Raw genomic sequence first — 15,834 nt, 5'->3', positions numbered from 1 at the left:
CAGGCGGACTGCAGGGTCACTATCTTGCGTTTCTGCCCAGTCATGATGGGGCAATGAATTGAGGGTGACCTCTTTCAAGCCAGACCATCTGTTTCTCACTCCTTGAGCACGTTGAGCTGCAAGTGGCCGGTGGAAGGGAGGCACCTCTATTTCTTCAAGAGCCTCCAAGTCTTCTCCTGCATCAGGCAAATTAGGCATCCTGGACAGCGCATCAGCATTGGCATTCTTGTGCCCTGCTCGGTACTTGATGGTGAATTCATAATTAGACAGCCGAGACATCCATCGCTGTTCTAGTGCATCCAGTTTTGCAGTTTCCAAGTGGGTCAACGGATTGTTGTCCGTGAAGATGGTAAACTTGGCTGAGGCTAGGTAATGTTTGAATCTTTCAGTCACAGCCCAGACTATGGCGAGGAACTCCAACTTGAAAGAACTGTAGTTGTCAGGGTTCCTTTCAGTGGGACGCAGCTTCCTGCTGGTGTAGGAGATCACTCTTTCTTTGCCATTCTGCACCTGTAACATTTCAGCCAGGTGCTCCAGATGATCTTCATAGGTTTTGGAGAAAACAATGACATTATCCAGGTACAACAGGACCGTCTCAAAGTTCATGTGTCCCAGGCAGAACTCCATCAGCCTTTGAAATGTCCCTGGAGCAGTGCAGAGCCCGAATGGCATATAGTTGAACTCACAGAGACCCATTGGAGTGGTAAATGCTGTTTTCTCCTTGTCTGCCTCTGCCACAGGAACCTGCCAATACCCACTGGTGAGATCCAAGGTTGAAAAGTAATTAGCAGTTTTAAGGGTGGCTAATGATTCCTCAATTCTAGGTAATGAGTAGGCATCTTTATGTGTAATGCTGTTAATTTTCCTGTAATCAACACACATTCTAATGGTACCATCCTTTTTCTTTACAAAAACCATTGGAGCTGCCCAGGGGCTACAACTGTCTCTGATAACCCCTGCTTCCTTCATCTCTCTCAACATACTCTTAGCACATTGGTATTGTGTTGGGGGTATAGGTCTGTACCTCTCCTTTATGGGTGGATGGTCTCCCGTGGGGATATGATGTTGGACCCCTTTTGCCTGCCCAAAATCTAGTGGGTGTTTGCTGAATACCCGCTCATACTCTTGTGTCACCCTGTAAACCACATTTTTCTGGTATGAGGGTGTAGAGTCAGTTCCCACCTGCAGTTGCTGACACCACTCCTCTGACTGCTTCACAGAGCCATTGTCCTCCTCCTGATCGGATGAGACCAAAGGCTCTGCTGCCTGCAATGAGTTGTTATTAACAGTGAGCAGCTTAGCAACTGTGGCGTACCGAGGTATTGTGGCCTCCTCTTCCCCACAATTCAAAAGGCGTACAGGTACTCTTCCTTTACGTACATCAACCACCCCTCTGGCTGTCAGGACAGTGGGCCTGCTATCAGAGTATACTGGTTTGACCAATGCCTGGTAGTCTTTCCCTCTGAGACCTATGGCTGCCCGACACCAAGTCATCATTTCACATCTGGGGGGTATTGCAATGGGGAAAGGATCACTCACTCTGACGCTGCCAATTTCTCCACCAGAGAGTTCTACCTGTTGTCTTTGCATCAGGGCTCTGATCTCCTTCTGCAGGACTCGTTGTTCACTGGAACCAGCAGTCTCGGCTACCTGTTGCAACAAGACAATAACCTCGGAAAGACAATTTTCAATTACATTTGTACCAAGAGTCATCATGGGATTACATTCTCGTTGATCAATATCCACAACTATCAGACCTTGAGATTTCAACTCCACCCTCCCCAATTTAACAGTAATTTCTTTACTTCCTATCTGCGGCAAAGACTGGCCATTACTGGCAACTACTGTTAGTTCATCAGTTGGACCACAGGTGAGTTCAGAATCAGCCCAATACCGTTTGTAGAGGATATAGGGTGTTATGAATGAGTCACCGGAGGAGGAAAAAACAAAAACACAAGCTAAGTCCAGAAAACCGGAGAAGTTGGTAGCTAGCGGATTGCAGACCCCTGATCCTATTCACCACAACTAACAGTAGCCGTGGGGGGTTCCTACGGTGCCCTAGACCCCTCGTCACAGCCGGAGAGCTAAATAAGCCTAAAGAAAGAAAGGGGAAATCTAAACTGCCCCAGAGCAGACCCCAAAGCAATAGACAGCCCCCAACATGTATTGTCATTGAAAAACAGATGAAAACACAAACGCAGACAGAAAGACAGGCTGAGCAAATGATGGGGCCCAACTAACTAGTTAGGAAAGGACAGAAAAGATGCTGGCTGCAATCACACAAAAAACCCTGCCAAAAATAATGTCCAACACATCTGATAGAAAAGACCCTGAAGTCACTAGACTTCAAAATCTCTATATCAGCACTCAGGTATATTCTGAAGACAGAGCAAAGAGATCAACTGATCAGAGACAAAAAATGGAGTTCAGCCCGTCCCAACCAGGGCAGGCTGAATACAAACACTAAGTAAACAGACAAAATCTCATGGAAAAATAGCAGAGCAAAAACTTAGCTTTTAGTAGACAGGAACTAAACTGGATGCCAGAGCTCAGAGCTGAAAGGATCACCAGCAACCCTGTAGGGCGTCGGCTGCCGTATATCCACTCAGAAATTCCGGATGTCCAATCACACTCATGACAGGTTCTTCCCATCCAGATCAATTTCACCACCCCCTTTCACCAGCAGAGGGAGATCATCAGACATCAGAGGTGAAGGAGAAAATGAACTCATAACAGTACCTCCCCCTTGAGGAGGGGTCACCGAACCCTCATCCACACCACCAGGGCGATCAGGATGGGCCCGATGAAAAGCACGAACCAATCTTTCGGCATGAATATCGGATGCAGAGACCCAAGAATTATCCTCCTGGCAATAACCTTTCCATTTAACCAAATATTGGAGTCTCTGTCTAGTCAGACGAGAGTCCAGTATCTTCTCAACTTCATATTCCACATTACCTTCAACCAATACAGGGTCAGGAGGTGCCACCACAGGAACTACTGGCTCAACAAACCTCTTTAACAGAGACTTATGAAACACGTTATGGATCTTGAATGTAACAGGAAGAGCCAATCGAAAAGAGACCGGATTAAGAATCTCCAAAATCTTGTAAGGTCCAATAAATCTAGGTTTAAACTTTGGAGAAGCCACCTTCATAGAGATATTCTTTGATGACAACCAAACTGTCATGGTCACGTGTCTCTGGACGCAGCGGTTACCGCAAGGCGAACCCATAACACACGTGACCCTGGATACACCGCCTCCAGTGGGGCGCATTTAAATAATAAAACGTGCAGGTGGATACGCCGCCTCCACCTGGCGAATTTAGGTATTACACGTTATACAATAACATTCTGGAAACCCCGCCTCCAGTACGGCGAATTTAAATAATAAGGGGGACCTGGGAAACATTAACAGTGGTGGGCCCTGCGATAGGGAAAAGGGAATTGGAGACCTCCTGAGCTCCCTGAGCCAGTGTCCCTGCACTCCTAACATTCCCTATGCCGGTTTCGCATCGGGAGCCGCACGCGTACCTCGAAGCCCTAGCTCGCCCTGACCCTAAACCCTCACTAGGGAATAGGTCGGTGCGGAAACTAATCCCACCACTGCACTAATAACACACATGAGGGAAAGAGACAATACAGGGGGACACCACTTAGCTTTATGCTCTGTGCTTATGCTCCTGCAACAGAGCCCTCCACCTGCGTGCGTCTTCTCCTCCACCCGGATCCATCACCATAACAGGATCCTGCACCATAGTGCTGCCTAGGAGCAGGGTCCACCACCAGTTGCTGCAGCTTAGGAACAGAGTCCCAAGGATGAGTTCAGCTTCTGCCACGAAGTCAAGCATGCTTGAGTCCAGCTCAGCAGCCAAGTCCCACATGGTGAGTGCCACTCTCCATAGTAGCCACTCCACCAGACCATGCAGACACTTCCCGCTGACACCATCACTGCGACCCCACCACGCCATGCCAGCCCTTCGTCCAGACACCATAGCTGAAACACGTCCCCCCTGGCTAAGCTGCGCAGGACTCCTCTCCAGCTCCATCCTTCCACCAGGCTCCCAAACTCAAAGTGAACACAATCTCACAATATCACAGGCAGAGATTGCACACCCCTAGCACACCTTTATAGGGTGTCACACCTGATCCATAATTAAGTGCACAAAAGCCTAAAGTGCAATACCACTAACCACCACCGGGGACAGTCAAGACACCTTGGAACTTTCCAAAGTAAAAAAAGTTCACCCAGTGCAATTTAAAACTGTCAGATCATGACAGTACCCCGTCCTTAATGAGGGGCCTCTGGACCCTCAAGACCACCCCTCATTAGGGAAATACCTACAGCGGGGACGCCCAGACCCTGAGTTCACCCCACCACTACCTGACACTTCAGGTTTATGACAAACGCAACGCTGGTATAGGCAATAAAGTTCATTTTGGAGGCACTACTCCTCTCCACCGCGCCGGCCTGGGGAACGAGTTTATGTATGTGTATGTTTGTTAAGAGCTGATCAGACTCCAAAACACATTTCCACAAGATGTTTTTTGGTGGCACCATACACGCTCGTTCACACACAGGTCCGGACCTGAACGTTTATTGCATACATTCGTTTGTCATAATTGGCGAACTCATTCTGAACTAGACAGCAGAGGCGTCCCCCTGTGTCACCACACTCACACCCCCGCTATTCACCAAGGGACACCACCCTCCAACCCTTTCACCATGAGGTCTGCGCCTCCAGGGTTGGTTAATGGCGAGGGTTGAGATTTGTCCCTACTCCCCCGCAGCACACCTGCTGCACACACCAGGAAGAGAAGGGGACGGGAAATGGAGGAAATATACACTCGCTGGTCGCCTCCACACGACCAGGAGGGGCGGCTTCTTCGATGGTATAGAAGATATGGCGTAAACCCCGCGGACTATCACACCAGTCAGCTCACCACAGGGGCATACCCCTTCACCTTGGGGAATACCAGGCAGCTCCGTGGGGCACCATTCCTCCCACCTGCCTGGGTGCGCCCGCATGCATGAACCAGTCCCGCTCCCCAGCAGCGACTCTAGGGGGCTTTAGCCAGACTGCAGCCGCCATTTTTTGATTTTCTGGTTAGCTGAGCAGAGGCCCCAGACCCTGATAACTGCTGCTGCAGCGGCTCTAACACACCATGCCGCTCCCCACTCACCTCAGTGAGGCCCGGCAGCAATTACTAACAGGTCTCCACATGGCCAAAGCTCACCAGAAAAAAAAAAACTGTACGGCCTGTGATAATGTCATGGTCACGTGTCTCTGGACGCAGCGGTTACCGCAAGGCGAACCCATAACACACGTGACCCTGGATACACCGCCTCCAGTGGGGCGCATTTAAATAATAAAACGTGCAGGTGGATACGCCGCCTCCACCTGGCGAATTTAGGTATTACACGTTATACAATAACATTCTGGAAACCCCGCCTCCAGTACGGCGAATTTAAATAATAAGGGGGACCTGGGAAACATTAACAGTGGTGGGCCCTGCGATAGTGAAAAGGGAATTGGAGACCTCCTGAGCTCCCCTGAGCCAGTGTCCCTGCACTCCTAACATTCCCTATGCCGGTTTCGCACCGGGCGCTGCACGCGTACCTCGACGCCCTAGCTCACCCTGACCCTAAACCCTCACTAGGGAATAGGTCGGTGCGGAAACTAATCCCACCACTGCACTAATAACACACATGAGGGAAAGAGACAATACAGGGGGACACCACTTAGCTTTATGCTCTGTGCTTATGCTCCTGCAACAGAGCCCTCCACCTGCGTGCGTCTTCTCCTCCACCCGGATCCATCACCATAACAGGATCCTGCACCATAGTGCTGCCTAGGAGCAGGGTCCACCACCAGTTGCTGCAGCTTAGGAACAGAGTCCCAAGGATGAGTTCAGCTTCTGCCACGAAGTCAAGCATGCTTGAGTCCAGCTCAGCAGCCAAGTCCCACATGGTGAGTGCCACTCTCCATAGTAGCCACTCCACCAGACCATGCAGACACTTCCCGCTGACACCATCACTGCGACCCCACCACGCCATGCCAGCCCTTCATCCAGACACCATAGCTGAAACACGTCCCCCCGGCTAAGCTGCGCAGGACTCCTTTCCAGCTCCATCCTTCCACCAGGCTCCCAAACTCAAAGTGAACACAATCTCACAATATCACAGGCAGAGATTGCACACCCCTAGCACACTTTTATAGGGTGTCACACCTGATCCATAATTAAGTGCACAAAAGCCTAAAGTGCAATACCACTAACCACCACCGGGGACAGTCAAGACACCTTGGAACTTTCCAAAGTAAAAAAAGTTCACCCAGTGCAATTTAAAACTGTCAGATCATGACACAAACCATATCACCCACCTTAAACCGGGGACCAATGGTCCTATGCCGGTTGGAAAACCGCTGGGCCTTTTCCTGGGAGAGAGACAACTTATCCACCACTTGGTCCCAAATTTGGTGCATTCTCTCCACCACAGTGTCAACACCTGGGCAGGCAGAAGACTCCACCTGCCCTGAAGAGAATCGAGGATGAAACCCAAAGTTACAAAAAAAAGGTGACATCAAAGTGGCAGAACTAGCTCTATTATTTAAAGCAAATTCGGCCAAGGGCAAAAATGAGACCCAATCATCCTGATCAGCAGAGATAAAACATCTCAAATAAGACTCCAAAGTCTGATTTGTTCTCTCTGTCGTCCATTGGTCTGAGGGTGAAATGCAGAGGAAAAGGACAACTGAATTCCCAGCTTGGAACAAAAAGTCCTCCAAAATCTAGAGACAAACTGAACTCTTCTGTCAGATACAATGTTCTCAGGAATCCCATGCAAGAAAACCACCTGTTGCAAAAACAAGGACACCAACTCTGAGGAAGATGGCAACTTAGGGAGTGGTACAAGATGGACCATCTTAGAGAATCTATCACAAATCACCCAGATAACAGTCATTCTCTGAGAGACAGGCAGATCAGAAATAAAATCCATTGAAATATGGGTCCATGGCCTCCTGGGCACCGGCAAAGGCATCAACAACCCACTAGAGCGAGAACAAGGTTTAGACCGGGAGCAAGTCCCACAGGACTGCACAAAATTCATGACATCACGAGATAAGGTGGGCCACCACAAAGACCGACTCACCAAATCTCTAGTACCAAAAATACCTGGATGACCAGCCAATGCGGAGCAATGAACTTCAGACATTACTCTCTTCCTCCACTGGTCAGGAACATACAATTTTCCAATGGGACACCGCTCAGGTTTGTCCTCCTGAAACTCTTCCAGATCATGTCGCAAATCAGGCGAGATGGCAGAAAGAACTACCCCCTCACCTAAGATGGTAGCAGGCTTGGTCACCATAGGAGAATCAGCAAAGAAACTCCTAGAGAGGGCATCTGCCTTGACATTCTTAGTGCCCGGAAGAAAAGAGACCACAAAATCAAAACGTGTGAAAAACAAGGCCCACCTAGACTGTCTAGGATTCAAGCATTTGGCCGACTCAAGGTAAATCAAATTCTTGTGGTCAGTAAGGACCACGACTTGATGTCTAGCTCCCTCATACCAATGTCTCCACTCCTCAAATGCCCATTTCATGGCTAACAGTTCCCGATTCCCCACATCATAGTTGCGTTCAGATGGGGAGAACTTTCGGGAAAAGAAAGCACAGGGATTCATTTTAGATGTTACCTGATCTTTTTGGGACAAAACAGCTCCTGCACCAATCTCAGAAGCGTCCACCTCTACCTGAAACGGGAGTGAGACATCAGGTTGACGCAAAACTGGAGTAGAAGTGAACCTCCGCTTCAGCTCCTGAAAGGAAGAAACAGCCTCGGGAGACCAATTCAGCACATCAGCACCCTTCTTAGTCAAATCAGTCAATGGTTTGGCAATACCAGAAAAATTAGTTATAAATTTACGACAAAAATTTGCAAAACCCAAAAACTTCTGGAGGGCCTTCAAAGAAGTGGGCTGAACGCAATCATAAATGGCCTGTACCTTGGCCGGGTCCATTTCAATAGTTGACGGAGACAAAATAAATCCCAAAAATGAAATCCTCTGTACACCAAAAAGGCATTTCGATCCCTTAACATACAGGGAATTCTCCCTCAAAATCCGGAACACAGTCCGAACATTTTCCACATGAGAGTCCCAATCTCTGGAAAAGATCAAAATATCATCCAGATAGATGATCAAAAATTTATCCACAAAGTCCCGGAAAATATCATTCATGAAACACTGGAAGACAGAAGGGGCATTAGTGAGCCCAAAAGGCATCACCAGGTACTCAAAATGTCCCTCCGGAGTATTAAACGCCGTCTTCCATTCATCCCCATGCTTAATGCGAATAAGATTATACGCCCCCCTGAGGTCAAGCTTGGTAAACCAGCATGCACCTTTAACTCTGGAGAATAGATCAGAAATCAGGGGTAATGGATACTGATATTTAACAGTAATTTTGTTGAGGGAACGATAGTCAATACAAGGCCTTAATGAACCATCTTTCTTGGCCACGAAAAAAAACCCAGCACCCAAGGGTGAAGAGGATGGTCTAATATGACCCTTCACCAACGACTCCTTAATATAAGATCGCATAGCCTCGTGCTCGGGTACAGATAAATTGAAAAGTCGACCCTTGGGAAATTTACACCCAGGGCTCAGCTCAATTGCACAGTCATAACTCCTATGAGGAGGCAAAGACGCAGACTTATTCTCACTAAATACATCATAAAAATCAGCCAAATAGTCAGGAACATCATGCGACTGGGGAGAGGTGGAGAAAACAGGAGCGTCACTAAGAGTACACCGACATCCCCAACTCACCACAGACACAGATTTCCAATCCAAAACTGGATTATGGATTTGCAACCAGGGAAACCCCAGAATAATTGTATCATGCAAATTATGCAACACCAAAAATCTGCAATTTTCTTGATGGTCTGGGGCGACCCGCATTACCACCTGGGTCCAAAACTGAGGTTTATTCTTCGCCAAAGGAGTAGCATCAATACCCCTCAAAGGGATAGGCATCCGCAGAGGTGTCATAGGAAACCCACAACGTTTAGCAAAATCCAAGTCCATCAGGTTCAGAGTCGCTCCTGAATCCACAAAAGCCTTAGCGGAAAAAGTGGACAGGGAGCAGATCAGAGTAATTGCCAGAAGAAACTTAGGTTGTACACCACCCACAGCAAATGTGTGTGCAAAATGTTTCTCTCGTTTAGGGCAGACAGAAATAATATGAGAGGCATCTCCTCAGAAAAAACACAGCTTATTACGCCTTCTGAACTCCTGACATTGCGCCCTAGAAAAAACTCTATCACATTGCATAGGTTCAGACATTTGTTCAACAGGTGGCAACATTTCTCGTGTAATTTTACGTTCACGTAAACGCCGATCAACCTGAATGGCTAATGACATAGAATCGTCAAGACCAGAGGGAACAGGAAATCCCACCATAGTATCTTTTACAGTTTCTGACAAACCCTTCCGAAAGAGAGCTGCCAAGGCACCATCATTCCAGGTAGTAAGGACCGCCTACTTTCGGAATTTTTGACAGTACAACTCTGCAGAATCCTGACCCTGGCTCAATGCCAACAGGGCTTTTTCAGCTTGATCAATAGCATTAGGTTCATCATACAACAACCCCAAGGCTTGAAAAAATGCGTCCACATTAGTTAGAATAGGATCATCAGGTGTCAAAGAAAACGCCCAATCCTGGGGATCGCCGGGCAGCAAAGAGATGACAATTTTAACCTGCTGCGCAGAGCTCCCCGATGAGCTAGGCTTCAAGGCAAGAAATAATTTACAATTATTCTTAATATTCAAAAATTTAGACGGATCCCCAAAAAACACATCAGGAGTAGGGATCTTTGGTTCAGCAGCATGTGAATGAGCAAGATAGGCGGAAATTCCCCGCACTTCAGCAGTAAGCTGCTCCACACGATCAGACAATTGCTTAATCTCCATTAAGAAAAAATTCCTCCTACGGCCCCAGAGAAAAAGAGGGAAAAATATACATTAAAAAAAAAAATTCTGACACTTTTTTTTTTTTTACAACTCTTTCCTGCTATTGCGTACCCTAGAATCTGCGGTATGGCTGGTGATTCTGTTATGAATGAGTCACCGGAGGAGGAAAAAAGAAAAATGCAAGCTAAGTCCAGAAAACCGGAGAGGTTGGTAGCTAGCGGATTGCAGACCCCTGATCCTATTCACACAACTAACAGTAGCCGTGGAGTGTTCCTACGGTGATCCTAGACACCTCATCACAGCCGGAGAGCTAAATAAGTCTAAAGAAAGAAAGGGGAAATCTAAACTGCCCCAGAGCAGACCCCAAAGCAATAGACAGCCCCCAACATGTATTGTCGGTGAAAACAGGTGAAAACACAAAGACAGACAGAAAGACAGGCAGAGCAAACAATGGGGCCCAACTAACTACATAGGAAAGGACAGAAAAGATGCTAACTGCAATCCGCAAAAGCCCTACCAAAAATGTCCCAACACGTCTGATAGGAAAAACGGCCCTGAAGTCACTAGACTTCAAAATCACTATATCAGCACTCCGATATATTCTGAAGACAGAGCAAAAGAGATTTAACCGATCAGGGACAAAAATGGAAATTCAGCAAAGCCCCAGCCGGGGCTGGCTGAACACAAAACTAAGCAAATCAGACAAAATCTCATGGAACAATAACAGAGCAAAACTTAGCTTTAGAAGACAGGAACTGAACTGGAGGCCAGAGCTCAGAGCAGAGAAATCACCAGCAACCCTACAGGGCGTCAGCTGCCTTATATCCACTCAGAGATTCCGGATGTCCAATCGCAATCCACCTGTTCAGGTGACAGGTTTCTCCCATCCAAATCAGTTTCACCACCTCCTTTCACCAGCAGAGGGAGTTCATCGGACATCAAAGGTGAACGAGAAAATGAGCTCACAACACACTGGCCTGTAATTTTGTGCAGTGAGATTTTCATGTAGCAAAATCTCCCATCCTTCTTGGACATTTCTGTCCTTTAGAACATCCAGCCATTGGACCTTTCCTATCCTCTTTCAACATTATTATTATTTATTTATATAGCGCCATTAATTCCATGGTGCTGTACATGAGAAGGGGGTTACATACAAAGTTATAGATATCGTTAACAGTAAACAAGTTTCCACAACAAATTTACAATGACAAACTGGTACAGAGGGGAGAGGACCCAGTCTTGTCGACTTACATTCTACGGGATAGCGGGGAAACGACAGAAGGTCGGGGGTGCAGCAGCTCTGGTGGTGATGAGGCGGCAGAATGGTTATTGCAGTCTGTAAGCTTTCCTGAAAAGATGGGTTTTCAGGTTCCGTTTGAAGGATCTGTGGGTGGTGGATAATCGGACGTGTTGAGGCATGGCATTCCAGAGGATAGGGGATATTCAGGAGAAATCTAGGAGGCGGTTGTGTGAGGAACGAATAAGTATGGAGGAGAGTAGGAGGTCTTGGGAGGATCGAAGAGTATGTGAGTGAAGATTTTGGGAGATTAGTTCAGAGATATAGGGAGGGGAAAGGTTGTGGATGGCTTTGTAGGTCAGTGTTAGTAGTTTGAACTGGATTCGTTGGGGAATTGGGAGCCAATGGAGGGATTTGCAGAGGGGAGAGACAGGGGAGTAGAGAGGAGAGAGGTGGATTAGTCGGGCAGCAGAAATGAGGACAGACTGGAGTGGTGCAAGAGAGTTAGCAGGGAGACCAAATAGGAGGGTGTTGCAGTAGTCAAGGCGGGAGATGATGAGGGCATGTACAAGAGTTTTAGCAGATTGATCAACCACTCATACGTACACAGCCCCTACTAGAGACCCTGCCACAGCAGCGCAAAGTATGTCAGCGACCCCACCATAGCAGCACAGAGTATGTCAGCAACCTCGCCACAGCATTTCTCTTTCTCACTGTTTGTCTCTGTGTATCTGTCTGTGTCTCTGTGTATCCATCTGTGGCTGTTTCTCTCTGTGTATCTGTGTCTCTCTGTGTATCTGTCTGTCTCTCTGTGTATCTGTCTGTCTCTCTGTGTATGTCTGTTTCTGTGTTTCTGTCTCTCTCTGTGTATCTGTCTGTCTCTGTCTCTCTGTGTACCTGTATCTTTCTGTGTATCTGTTTGTATTCACTTTGTGCATCTGTTTGTCTCTGTGTATCTGTCTCATTCTATGTCTGTCTCTCTCTGTGTAGATCTCTCTCTGTATCTCTCTCTGAATCTCTCTCTCTGAATCATTTTCTGTGTATCTCTCCCTCTGTGTATCTCTTTCTCTCTGTGTCTCTCTGTCTGTCTCTATGATGAGGAACATGTTTGTGCTTTGGGGCGGCCTATGGGCAGGTCAGGAAGATTATACTTTGCCTACAGTCCCTCCACGGAGCACTAGCATCTCATTAACTGAAAACTGCTAACACTTATTACACAAGAACCACAAAATGGATTTCTTCACCCTAGGCATCATTTTAACCAATCTAACAGTGCCAACATAACAATGCCTGTAGTATACTTAGCAAAAACATGCTGACAAGTTCACTTCAATGGTCTATATGATAGCATGTTAAAGTGTGTGTATTTCTGTATGCAGTGTTCAAACTGATGAACTTATCCTCTGCAGCACAAGTAATTATTGGTCTTCCTTTCCTTGGGATGTCCACACAAGAGCCAGTTTCATTACATCGATTGATAGTTTTCATAACCACATTTGAGAATACTGTTAAGGTTCAATTTCCAGATGGACTGCTTTTCATGTCTTAAAGTAGTGATGTACTGTTATTTCTCTTTACCTAAATTATGGTTCTTGCCATACTTTGGCTTAAAACAGTTATTGAATAGGTCTTAGCAAGACGACTTGTGCATTGGAAGCCATTATAGGTGACTAGCTGATGCCAAGAAAGTGCCATGGGTGTGTAAAAATGCTAGAATAAATAGGGGCTACTTTGAGGAATCTTAAGGCCCCATTACACGCTTCAATGTCCCAGCGATCCCACCAACGATCCGACATGGATGGGATCGCTGGGACGTAGTTAGCTGATCGCTGGTGAGCTGTCACATAGGCAGACTCACCAGCGATCAGGACCAGCGAGCATGCTAGTATCCAGGGTAAACAGTGGGTAACCATGCGCTGCGTGGTGCTTAGTTACCCGCTGTTTACCCTGAATACCAGCTCCCAGTGTCTGGTGTATGGTGTTGGGAGCTAGCTGATCGTTGGTCTCTCGCTGTCACATGCAGCGATGTGGGCTGCTCAGTGGGAGACCAACGATAGATTTATGGCCCAGACCATTAGGCAACGATTAACGATCAGCCAACTGATCGTTGCTACATGTCACACGCAACGATGTCGTTTCGACATCGCTGCAACGTCACCAAACTGGTGACGTTGCAACGATATCGTTCACAATGTTTCTTTACCCCTTACTTCCACATGTCTTCGCTCGTGACTTTGTTGCCTTCTGTCAGAATCTACAATTTTTACATTCCAACAAGAACAATAAAACCCTTTCGTGAACAGGCTTGTCCAAACCTTTTACCAGTGCTGTATATATTATAGCTTAAAAACCAGGCATCAGAAGACTTGGAATAAGAATATCTATATCTTGTACTTTTAATTATAAAAATATGGTGAGGGTACCTGTACAATAAGCTAGGATCCAGTGGCCCATTGAAATAGGAATGAGTCTTTGATCCACCACCCACAAGAACTCCTATCTTATTTGACTGCGCAGAACTCATAATCAGTTCTTGCTCAAATATGTAGGTGACATAAGTTTCCGTTAGCTTGTTCTTAAAATCATTGTATGTTCTACTTAAAGCACCCCAAAGTGGGTGGTTTCCTAAAAATTAAAGTAAAGAGTTCATATTTATAAGACATGTCCAAAAAAGCACAACAGCACTTATAGTGTAAAAGGTAGCAAACTGTCATTGTGCACGCCTTAAAATTATTTCAAAGGGGTTTTCCCATTCAAATGAGCTCTGTTCATGAGATCCACCTCTATTCATAGATGGTCTTACCGTTCATCTCTGTTGTTACTACGACAGCATATGCCACTATTGGTCCATTTGATGCATCAAAAGGGGAGAAAATAATGTCTAGTGAACCACTGAGTGCAGAAGGACTTATTTGAACGGCATTAGGTTGATCCGGCAGACCTGTTGAAAGATCATGGATAAAACAAGTTCAAGTGGATTCAGAATCTGTAAATTAACATAGTTATATATTGTCATATCATTTACATTGCAAAAACTCTTCAAGTAATTATTTAATTTTAGCTTAAAGGGGTCTACCCAAAAAATCAATGTATTCCCTTTTCACCTACAGTGGGGAAAATAAGCATTTGATACACTGCCGATTTTGCAAATTTTCTCACCTACAAAGACTGTAGAGGTATGTAATTTTTATCGTAGGTACATTTCAACTGTGAGACAGAATCTAGAATAAAAATCCAGAAAATCACATTGTATAATTTCTACCCTTTTTTTCGTATCAACTCCACTTGCTGTTTTTGGAGGAAGAAGAAAGATGAATACAACCCCAATAACACCATCCCAACAGTGAAGCTTGGTGGGGGAAATATGCTGTGGGGGTGCTTTTATGCAAAGGGGTCAGGATGATTGCACCCTATTTAAGGGAGGACGGATGAGGTCATGTATCGTGAATTTTGACAATCTCCTTCCCTCAGTAAGAACATTGAAGATGGGACATGGCTGGGTCTTTCAGCAAGAAAATTACACGAAACACACAGCCTTAGCAACTAAGGAGTGGCTCCGTAAGAAGCATTACAAGTTCCTGGAGTGGCCTAGCCAGTCTCCAGATCTGAACGCAATAGAAAATCTTTGGAGGAGCTGAAACTCAATGTTGCCCAGCGACAGCCCCGAAACCTGAAAGATCTGGAGAAGATCTGTATGGAGGAGTGGGCCAAAATCTCTCCTGCAGTGTGTGAAAACTTGGTCAAGAACTACAGGAAATGTCTGACTTCTGTAATTGCAAACAAAGGTTTCTGTACCAATTATTAAGTTCTGTCAAATACTTATTTCATGCAATAGAATGCAATTTAGTTATATAAAAATCATACAATGTGATTTTCGGGATTTTTTTTAAGTTTCTGTCTCTCACAGGTGAAGTGTACCTACAATAAAATTACAGATCTCTCCATTCTTTGTAGGTGGGAAAACTTGCAAAATCGGCAGTGCATCAAATACTTAATTTCCCCACTGTATGTATGACATTTTGGGAGGCAAACATTGGGTTCCCCACAATCACTTTGTTGGGTTCCTGAGTGCTTCATTTTTCCTCATTGCACTCATTGTTTTGAGGGGCATTTGCTTAAATGTAGCATTGGTCAAAGGAGCTGCCACTTCATTCAAAGTCTGTGCGGTTGTCTCAGACAGCCAAGTAGTTTCCATCACAGAGATATATTAGTAGTTGAGTGCCTGGAAATGCACATGGTGAACCATACACGTTCTTCTGTGATTTGAAAACACAAAACCTAAATGAATTTTTTTTTTTTTAATGGCCTTCGGCTTGATCTTGAGCCATAGCGAATTGGTGGATGAACAATCTGTGAGACGATCGATCTTGTGCAAGTCTAGATAGATCCACCAGGGTCTTGCTCACCATTATTTTGATAGGAAAAAAACAACAGTTTGTTGGTCTTCCCCTTTGTTATGAAATAGCAGTAGAATTTCTCACCCAATAGTGGGATTATTAAACCCAAGTATGTAAGAAAGCTTGTGGTAGAATACAAACCTATGGCAGCAATAAAAAGTTAATATATTCCTTAATTTATAAAATGTATTAGATTATTTTACTATATGTGGGTGTATAGACAC

Source organism: Dendrobates tinctorius, unplaced genomic scaffold, assembly GCF_039654945.1.
Source record: "Dendrobates tinctorius isolate UK_male_01 unplaced genomic scaffold, ASM3965494v1 ptg000059l, whole genome shotgun sequence".
In the NCBI taxonomy this organism is placed as follows: domain Eukaryota; kingdom Metazoa; phylum Chordata; class Amphibia; order Anura; family Dendrobatidae; genus Dendrobates; species Dendrobates tinctorius.
This window is presented reverse-complemented; position numbering follows the sequence as displayed.